Here is an 11,759-nt window from a genome sequence, read left to right on the forward strand (position 1 = left end):
TGGTACAAATCCTCTGTGACGCGTCATCTGGTGACTGCTGCCAAGGCGTTGATCCCCCTACATTGGGGCGATCCGGAGCCCCCGACCCTGGACGAATGGGTCCAACGGGTGGAACGTACACGCATACTTGAAGAGCTGATGCACTCAGCTACTGATAGAATTGAGCGGCACTTGTCGACCTGGTTCTATTGGAGTGAGTCCCTTTCTGCTTTGCAGTCCCGGCGTTCTGACAGTACCTGAAGAGCATCTGGAGTGTAGTGGCAGGAGGTCCCACCCCTCCCCTTTTTCTTATTATTAGGTTCATTTCTTTTTTTTTTTTTTCCCCCGCTCTCCCATTCCCTACCCCCCCCCCCCCGGCCCTTCCTTTATGTGTTTCCCTCCCTACGTTAGGCCCATAGTACCATGCTCCTGACATAGGTGGTGCCCTATACTATCCATTAGGGCTGCAACTAACGATTATTTTAATAATCGATTAGTTGGCCGATTATTTTTTCGATTAATCGATTAATCAGATAAAAAAAAAAAACAATATGCAAACTTTTAGTTTATTTAAAATTTAATGAACTGGATGTTAAAAAAACAACTTAAAATTTACATTAACATTCTTATTTTGTTACGAGAACCCAAACACAATATTTATCAAACTTTGCACCCTGCACTTTGCACCCAGCACCCAGCACTTTGCACCCAGCCCTGGCACTTTGCACCCAGCACTTTGCACTGTGCCCCAGCACTTTGCACTGTGCCCCTGCACCCAGTCTCTAACTCTGCCCTGCACCCAGCCCTGCCCCCACATTCTGCCCTGCCCCCACTCTGCCCTGCACCCACACTCACACCCTGCCCTGCATCCCCCCCACTCTGCCCTGTACCCACACTCACACCCTGCATCCCCACCCCCACTCTGCCCTGCACCCAGTCTCCTGCCCTGCCCCCCCACCCCCACTCTGCCCTGCCCCCCCACTTAGCCCTGCACCCACACTCACACCCTGCCCTGCATCCCCACCCCCACTCTGCCCTGCACCCAGTCTCCTACCCTGGCAAATTGAGATTGACAAAAATTCCTACAATCCTAAACAGGTTTTTTTGGAAGCCTCTAATTATGGGAGTCCGGCACCAAATGGGCACAGTTGGCAGCCTGATTTTAAACAGGAATCTACATTAGCTTCATATTTTTTTTATATTTCCATTAAAGAGGCAATTTGGTGTTGAATTTTTTTCCCAGTTAACACAATTAGTAAAGTGATGTATCAACTAAGAAATAATTCATATCACTTTGATTCTTGTTTATGGAACACTTTCTGTGTTAAACACTGGTTGTAAATTTTTTTACATCTTGCCCTGTTAATTGAATTCATTTAGTTAATTAGATTTCTCTGCCGTCTCCCTTTGTTCTGCAGAGGTTTTCTCTCCTCTTTTGACTTGACGATGTGTTAACTGATTCAGTAGGTTGGCATAGCATTGTGTTGGACGTGAGCTGACAGGGTCCAATCCTCAACCATGTTACTAGTGGAGAAAGCACTGGGTGCTTAGTCCGACTCACCATGCCAGGAGGTGAACAGCCGCCACTAAATGAAACTCCCTCTCAATAAAAGGACCGCATCAGTGACATGAACACAGTCTACAACACTGATGCATTAAAAGAAAAAAATGGCAACCATTGCCACTTTAAATTAGCCTCAAACTATTTACCACTAGAAGTAGAGAAGTGATACACTTACTACAGAATATTCATAGCAATAGAACTTTGTAACAATGTTCAAAGAATAAATACAGATGGCCGCCGTTTTATAACAGTGAACTCTAAAATGACACAAACACTGAACTAACAGAGTTATGTATAAACCTTTCTTTGGCATACATACTCTGCCCTAACCATATTATGCACACAACATTTACCATTGACATACACATGCAGTTATATGAACGTTGCTATTTACGTTAAAAGCCCTACATTTTGTGAAGAGGGGAACCACTGAAGTATTTCAGGATATGTGAGAAGCACTTGCTGCAGGGGCCTCGGGAACTTCCTTGACATTTGACATGTTTCAAGTCCTTATAAATTTAGAACCAACCAAAAAGATCACCTTTTAATGGTAAAACTCTAATAATACACAAACTTAAAAACATCGAATTTGTTGTCAGATAAGAACTATTCAGTCCACCTTGTCTGCCCATGTTTTCTGATGTAAAGACTCAAACCTTAATCAGTCATTGATCTTGTCATACATACTGGATAGCTGTATGCCTATCCCATGCACCTTTCAATTATTTCACTGTTTCAGCCACTGTCACTTCTACTTAGAGGCTGTTCCTAATAAATCATATTTGCTCCTCCTGCCACGTTTTGTATCTGTATGTCTCCTATTATCGACTTAATTGTAAGCCCTACTGGACAGGGACCTCCTATCCTAATGTATATGTTAAGTTTGCAGCTCCTTTGTATATATCCTGATTATACCCAACCTCCTATAATGTACTGTTAAGTATAAATCAGAAAGAACACCTGTTGGCTCTCTATAAATCAAAATATATTTATACATAACCCATGTCACAAAGCGTCATCTCACTGCAATTCAGAGTGCCAGGACCCATTATTTTCACAACAAATAGATTGTTTTACTTTACAAAGTAATGTTAAGTCCTGTTTATGGCTGGTGAACTTAAAAGGGACAATCAACTGATTATGCTTCATTAAAGGCCACTGCTCAGTTTCCCAATTTGGTGAGGCAATGAAAGGGTTACTTAAAATGCCAACCTATACCACGTGAGTTGAAATGCCTGACCCTGTGACCAACAGGACCATTTGCTGTTAAATATTATCTTAGCAGACCTTGGGCCAGTGTCCGGAGCTGATCTTTGGACACTTGCTAGTCCTTATGTTGCAGGTGTAGATTTTCTCCATGCTGTTGATCAGCTTAGTTTAAAAAATGTTGTTTTTGCATTCAGTTCCACCTTAAATTTTTGGCAAATGCTACAATTTATAGTGAATGGGTTAACTATCTCTCTCACTAGGACTAATATGCATCTCTTTTTTCTCTCAAAGACAATTGAGATGGATCAAAACCCTCTTGCATTTAGTTTTAAAATAATAGCTACAAAAGATCAGAGTGTGTGATTGGTAAACAGCCCCAGGATTCGGAATGGGACAGTCAGTTACTTAAGTTAGATCAGTTAAGACCAAAAGTACTTCTTTTTATTTTTAGCTATAGAGATACACGCCAGGGGTTTATTGATAATGAAAAGTTAGAAGCAGTGTTATCTCAGTACCAACCTATGAAATAGTCCAACCATTAGGAAACTGGTCATTATATTACCACTCTTTGAAACTAAATGAAAAAAAAACAAAATCACAGTTGTCCCAAAGTCAGGAGTTATTTGTCTGTCACTGGGATGTGGGTGGATTTCCAATAAGGCAAAGTAGACAAAGTAGATCCAGGGCATATTAGGGTTTCCTCACCAACAATTCATATGTTAGTGAATTACTCCTGTGGATTTGTGATAAAACCACAGAAGGGAGGTTCTTTAAAAAGAACATCTATGTTGCACAGGGGTGTTCTTCTGGAAAACACAGTTCTTTCATGGTGGTCAGTGTGGACACCATAGATGCTTGAAAGCACATTTGGCATGCTAAAGAACCACTAAAAAGTTGGTTGGTGAATCTTACCAAAGTGAAAAGACTCATCTGAGGCTCTAATGGAGATTTCCTGTAGTTAAAGTAATCCAGTTTATGGAATCAGTGGGGTTTCCAAGTCTTAGGGGTACATAATATGGAAGTATTCATTGCCTGATATCTGTGGGTCACTCTTACTCATTTCCCTTCCAAAAGTACATGGAGGCTGTTTTATGTAAAGACAAATGAGGTTCCCAGGCTAAACACCCTAGATACATGTCCTACTGAAGGACCTAGGGAGTGTCCCAGAAGGAAACATTTCAAGACTGATTCATTGAATCACCAATCCTGGGAAATAAACTGTTTAGGATCAGTCCAGATCTTCCACAAATGATTACATATGACAGGCATACCGGCACACTTTAATTATGTGCAGTTAATTATTTTCATGGGACACAAAGAACTCAAAAAAGACAAAAACGTGTGACAGTTTCATGTTACCAGTATTGCACAATGTGTGCATCTATTAGCAGATCGGCATGTTTGGCATAAAAATATTTGATTATATTAAAAGGTATGCAATTTCTATTAGAGATATAAGTGACTGTGCCATTGCATAGATATATGTACACGATGCCAATCCTCTTAACAGATGGCACTATGCCAGCTTCTCTGTGCTAATAGTGAAAATGTGCACAAAATACAGCGATACAAAGGATTTCATGCGAAAAAGCACCGAGAACTGCCATGATCTAAAAGAGAACACTCGCATGCATCTGTGTAAGGCATGTAGAACGCTCGCCCTGTGCCACACGCATGGCATCTCTCTCTGCTCTCTGCACAATCATCTTGGACTCTGCATTTAATGACCCATCGCTGCCACTGCGCTGAGATGCCAAACACTTAAGGGGTTAATAAAGCCAACTTCATTAATTGTTTTTAGGCGATACTGATTAGGATGCCCACATCCCTGCCACAAAAGGACCTGAATCCTGGCAACACACGCCACTGACATGTGGCAACAGTGGGCAGATCGAGTGCCACTCTGTGGTTAACCCATTGGACGCCAATGCCTTGCATACATCCCTCCACCCACCCTTTATGTTATCTCTGCACCCAAAGCTCGCACATCAAATGTCTGCTGTATCACATCAGCCCCGCTCTTACCTACAGCCGCCACCAGGACGCAGCCAGCCCAGTGCAAACCCCACAGCCAAGACAGCTTTCCCAGCGCCATGTATTGAGGATCCCCCCAGCCAGGCTGCCTGCGCCCCTCTCTCACCAGCCCGGGGATGCAGAGAGGGGCTCCCTCCAGTCAGACGCCATCTTGTATAAGTTTTTTTTTCTATCCCTTATTTTAACCCCCTTTATGTTTGTTTAGGCAGTTGGTATCTCCGTGTTCTTCTGCTGCCACCTATCGGTTACTGAACCAGCCTGAGGACACCCTCACTGTCTCATTCTAACAAAGGGGTCACATGTTGGGAGAAGCTTCTCCCCCCCTCAGGTCCCATCATTAATCACAGATAGGGGGACAATAGAAACACTAAACAATCCAGGGGATATGTTGATGAAAACTATATAATATATAATATACCGTATATACACGCACAGTACGCACACAAATCGTTAATAAGATAAAGAGTGACATGAGTAGCACTGTTGCACCGGGTTCCCCACATACACTGCCCCATCGATCGACCCTTTGAGTTAAAGAGCACTGATTTGTTCACACAGCCTGGTACCTAAAGGGTTACAAACTTGTGGTGAACTGAAATACCCCAGCTCTGGGGCCCCAGGGTATAGTGTGATTTTGGGATATTATCTCACGCTCCTGCTGCTTGTTGATTTTTGACAGTGGGCCCATCCTTCCCTCTGCTTCAGACTGTGTCACTGGAGTAACTGGAATAACCCTCAGTAGAAGGAAAGGAATGGGGCAGCTGTCTGTTTTAACACTACTTAAAGAAATAAAAAGGAGGAAAGCATCGCTTTATATTCATCACCCAGAAACTAGTGTTTTCTGGTGCATCAAAAGAACTAAAACCACAAAAACAAAGCTCATTTCTTTTAAACCTTCAACCATTCCAGTGGTTCCGGAACTAAAAGATTCCTGTGACCAGTGAATAACCTTGAGGCTGGTCCATAATAAGTGCCAAGTCTACATAAATAATAAAATAACTATGATCCAAATGAAGCAGAGAGCTGTGATGCACGTATGACACTTAGTGGGGTTATGTATTTATAAAAGAACATGACACAATATGAAGGACCATTCCAGTAGTTGCAGGGTGTAACTAGAACCCACAGGGCCCGCTGAACTTCACCATTCAACATGTCCTACAGTGCCACCTGTGCTTCCAAACAGCTTATCAGTGGCATCCTAACCCCCAAAACAGCATGCATGTGCCATCTTTGCCCAAGCTTGTAAGTGTCCCCAAACAGCTTACCTGTGCCATCTTTGCCCCTTGCTCCACCTCCAACATACACAGCTTATCTGTGCCATCTTTGCCCCTTGCTCCACCTCCTACATACATTCTGGCACACATATGTAAACACATTTACACATGCTAACACACATACTCACTAACACATGCTCCCTCTAAACACATACATGCAAACACTTAAATATACACATCCATGCTAACACTTTCACATAGACATCCATGCTCACATACATTGTCCAGGTTGGAAGGGTCCTTAACTGAACAAATTTGAACCGGCATGAGGAGCCAGGAACAAGTGGTCACATGGGTAGACCAGGCCCCTAGAGAGACATGCTCTATCCCAGTTGAGACCCCTGTAGTTAGGACACTGAGCAGATGCTATGGTGGATAAGATCCATTTTCAAACTTCACACCAAAATGTCTTTTATGCAAAACCCACTTTAAGTGGTTGATCACAGAGCCGGACTGGGACGACTAAGCTGCCCAGGCACTTTAAGGTCATATCCTGCATTCCTATAGTCTTGCTATCGGCCACCGACCCACCAGGGCACTTGCCAGTCCAGGCCTGGTGTCTCACAGATTATAGTGCTCCATTCTAAAGGCGAAAAATACCACACAGCAAACAGAAAGTTGTGTCTACAGAATCAGAGTATGGGCCTACTCTTCTGACAGAGGGTTCGCGGAAAATGCACAGGTCAGGGCTGCTTACGAGGTGCTCCTGCAACAAACTATGTATTATTCAGAAGAAAAAGGACTCCAATTAACGTTAATTACATCTTGCTAGGAGCACCAAATGCACTTCGTGCCCTCTCTAGATTAGCACACAGCTTGGCGCTCACTGTGTGATACACTTCAGAGATTCACACTTATTGCCTCTTCGGGATTTTGTACCTCCGAACAAAGTCACAATTTCTGTTTTGATGACGGCCTTCTGTTGCTTCCGTGGTAGAGGTTCCCATCTGTTGAGCCCTTGGAGTGGCTAGCCTGCAGCTGTCCTGATTAGCAGTATGGTCTCGCCAGACTCCTGCATGCCAGCACCTGTTACTATGGCGATGCAGACTCCAAGACAAGATGACAAACAAGTCTTGCGAAGGCCCCAGCAAGTGAAAAGGGAAAGCAGCTGGCAAACAGTCACGACATTCACCATGTTAGAGCTCTACTACTTTCAAAACCGTAAAATCAGCATTTATAAACCCATATCAATTTGCACTCTTTTCTAACTGCGCTTTGCCCGATACACTCAGAATTTCGACTGCAAATGTCTCAGCACTTTGCAGATTTTTACGGATAGGTCTGATTCACACCGAGTCGTACTAATCATTGCCGAAGCGTCGGTCTTATTTAATATTTATCGCTACCTGGGGAAAAAGCATTGTTTGGCATAGAGGCTCCGGGTGAATGGTCCTGCTATGATGCAATGGTTACTTGATGCCCCCAATCATCACGCAGGAAAGGGTTATCAAAGTTAATGTAATTGTCAAATGTACACGTGTGGGTGTGGGGGCCTCTTTAAACCCCTAGGAATCTTGTACAGTCCTGTAGAACCAAACACATTTCCTCAGTACTTTGGGGTCCCAAGTACGCTGTCATTTTCCAAATAGGGTCTGTTTTAATTTTTCTAGTGATGGGAGACTTTGCCATAGTTTTATATCACTGTATAAGGCTGTCAAAACTCAGTTTAGCAAGTTGTGAAATATCGCCCACAAACCCATAGGTACAAAAAGTTTGGCAGATCTACAAAATTTAGATTACATTCTTCACTTTGCAGGCAATTTGAGTTTGCGCAACAGGCTGTATATTGATACCAGGAGAAAAGTATAGTTAAAATTATACCATTTATTGGCTAACTCAGACATAGGCTATTAAGCCAAGTAACAGTGGTCTTTATTTTGGCCCAGTATGGAAATAATGGCTTCTATTCACTAAAGGGAGAGTTGAGCTTAGCTGGCCCTTCATGCCGGAGAACCCTGCTAATGTTGGCCCTCATAATGAATTGTGAAGTGAGGGAGTTTAAACCCCAACTCTCCTACAAATACCCTTGTGTTTCACTTGTCATGTCACGGCCACTAGTAACATTAAGAGCTATTTATGATGCCAAGAACCTACATGGGTACGTATGCTACAGTAGATAATACATCTAGCATATAGTAAATACAAGCCATAGCATTCCCATTACAGGTAAATCTATTCAATTTTGCAAACAGAAAAAACACTTATCTTTTAAAACTTGACAGATAAAACCAATTTTTGTAATATATATCCCACATCTTCATGATTTTAGAAGAAAACAGAAACATTTTAATGTGCTTGTGTCACAGAATTCCCACTGTAGCCCATTCGTATAAAAAGTTATATCTTATATATATCTTCTCTTAAGATGCAGGTTTTGTTTGTTTTTGACAAACAAATGTAGCAATTTGTTATGCTCTGTGTAAGGTGATTGTTGATGTTCTTCGCACAATAAATAAAGTGATAAATAACAAACACGAACACAATAACAGCTAGCATCCTAAAGAACTTAATAAAGGGCAGCTAAAGATGGCGCAATGTGATAAATGGACACAGACCGTCCATATGAGAAACTTAACTGAAAGTTAAATAGAAATCCATACAATATATTCTGTTTGTGTTCATTTTTGGTAGTTGCTCTCAAGTTGTATTTGAGTGTAACTCCAATTTGGCATCAGCTATCATACATTGAGGTTTAAAGGGGAATACGTCGCCGCAATTAGGATCAATGAATTAAGACGACCTATGGCTTGTGATTTCATTTTGGAATAAGTGCAAATCCTTTGGTAACATTTAGTTAAAATGTAAGGGACTGTTTTACCCAATATAAGCTGAGATCTGGTTACAAAGATGGCATGTCAATCACATTTCTGTTCAGACTTATATCAAAAATTAAGACTGGCAGTAAGTGCATCATGTGTTAAGAAATGTGTTCTGTCGGGGGTTGGGGAAACACATATGGGGGGCTTCTTCAGAATCCCTATGCATTTGAAAGAGGGACATAATTTAAGGGGAACTCTCAGCAATCATATGCATTAAAGTGCCAATGACGGCTGGAGTCTCTAAATGGCAAACATCATTACACAGACTTTAGTAAGCAGAAAAGGAAAAATAAATATTCGAGGAAAGCAACACATGTGCTTTAAGACATTGACATATTTTCATTTATATATTGTATTGACTCATAATATTAAAGATCTTGGAAAAACACAAGGATTAAATATAGAAATAAGTGAAGAGAAAAGAAGTGCCATAATGGATGTGATTAGGAATTCTTGAAGACTATGGGGGACTTTGCCTGCATCTATATAAAAAGTAATTAGCAGCAGAGTGCCAATTTCTCAGAATTTTCTCCCAGACGACAAAAAAAAAAGTCAAAAGAACCCGTACACCGTTTAGTAGAACAATTTATTACGCTTGAAATCTACTATAAATGTAGTATAATCTGTACTGTGGACAAGAAGTTGCATTGTGAGGAATCATTGCATTTTGAGGGGAAAATCCCTGATTTCTCTTGAAATGAATGGGAGTACTTTCCACACATGCGCAGGGGGGTTTAAAGAGAACCCCACGCACAGCATCCCCAAAGTCAACACTAGAGCTGAAGTACGGACAATTCTTTGACCTGGGACTGCTGCAAATATCTCATGGTAGATTGTAAATTGACAAGCACCAGCCCTCATAAGCAAATACTCGCCTACTCGATCCTTACGTTCTTCCCATGGGCTAAGGCTCTCCCTCCTCACTCATCACCTCTTCCTTTTCCCGTCTACAAGATTTCACTCGGGCTGCGCCAAACCTCTGGAATCTACTCCCAAGGAACCTTCAGCATTCACCCTCCCTCCCAACATTCAAGAAACATCTAAAAACCCACTTCTTCAGAGAAGCCGCACCATCTTAGCTGCTAGAACTTCCTTGTCATCGATACAACCACCACAATACCTCTCACCCTTTCTCTATGCCTTATGTTTGTCACTCCATTCCCTTAAGATTGTAAGCTTGCTTGTATTGTAAGCTTGCTTGTATTGTATTAAGCGCTGCGTAAATTGTTGGCGTTATATGAATAAAAAATAATGAGATTTCAATAATATAATAAAACAGACCACTGGGTAGGTAGGGCCACTGGGAACCCTAGTGGTGCTCCCACATATTGTTATCGCAACTCATATAGCTAATCCAGTGGTTTGGGATGTGACTGCCTGCTGGATACAGGCAGTCTCATGAGGCAAATATTAAAGCCTAGGGTGCGGTGCCGTCTAACCAGATGTTGGCTTAAAGAGTCAATTATAATCCCAAAACTTCATGGCTTATTATATGTACCTCATAATTTTTTTTGCTGATCGGCATTTCGAGATTTGTTTCAGACATTGAAGAATTCAAATGCTCAATAAGGTTGTAACCCACTATTACAGAACGCACAAAAAAAACCCAAAAAACAAAGAAAGGGTAAATTGTTTCTTTAAGCAAATATTGTCAGTACTCTGTCGAGACAAGAAAAAACACAAAAATAATGACACAAATGTAAGTTGTTTTTTTTGTTTGTTTTTTTAAGACGTGTCACTTTTTTTTTTACGTTTGAAACAGCACATAATATGGCACCTTTAAACAGCCTTTGAATGAAGTAAACATTACTAATGACATGAGGAAATAAAACTACAGCTCCTTTTAAAACACTTTCATCTGAAGTTTATACAGGGTCACTAAAACAGGAGAGACTTGCTCCATATGGCTGACAAAGTTACTTGTATCTACACATCTCCTTTCATTTCAAGCCACCGACAGCAGCAGTGAGGTAAGGCAGAGAACAGAGCAAAATGACATGCCTTTAAACACAGAAACTTACCAATTTATTCTGGCTAATGTTCAAAAATAGTTTAACTATTTGTCAGTCTTTGAATGCTCACAATACAAGATATTCTAAGCATTTTCTCCATTACAATGAAATGAAGCAGAATGCAGTTATTGATTCAGCACCTTCTAATACCAGGATCAGGATACTCCATCTCTCATAGGGGTCGTCCTTGAAAGGATCGGTCTTGACCCCAAAGAACAGTCAGACTGAAATGCAAAAAAACCCAAAAAACTCAGCAGCAGACATGATCCTGTGAAAAATGGTGTCATCTTTGGGGGTTTCTTGTATCGTTTCTTGTCTTCTGGTAAATACAATTTAGTCTGCATTTCTTATGTGCGTGCTAATAAGTAAATCAGGAAGAGGATTACGTACAGTCTCCTTGAAGCCAATGCAAGTAACAGCAATGAATGACAAGTACTCCACTGCCAGACCATCAGTCCACAGTGGACACTGTTTCTGTGGACTGAGCGGTCCATATTACAGGCCATGCTAACATCTAACACATGAAACTTCAGGTTCCATTTTCCATTGAGAAATGTAGCAAAGGGTTGATCTTCGAGAATAACTGATTTTTGAGCAGTGGATTTGCAAACACATTGCATAAACCGTTCAAGTAGCAGTTAGGGTAGCACTTTCTCTCAATAAAGTGCTCTGGATATATAAAATATAGTGACAAACTGCCACTGAATGTCAGTAGATGAGGGGCAAACACTGCTTTGAAGAGGAGAAGGCTGATGCGCATTAGGGGTGCAAGTTTCATCTTGGACTGAACTTCTGTCAGACAACAGCAATACATATGTGTCCGCAAAGAGCTACAACCTTTCTGAAAGCGGCTATGCACACACGA

This window comes from Sceloporus occidentalis, unplaced genomic scaffold, assembly GCF_023333645.1.
Source record: "Sceloporus occidentalis isolate IW3139 unplaced genomic scaffold, rSceOcc1.0.p SCAF_26, whole genome shotgun sequence".
Taxonomy (NCBI): domain Eukaryota; kingdom Metazoa; phylum Chordata; class Lepidosauria; order Squamata; family Phrynosomatidae; genus Sceloporus; species Sceloporus occidentalis.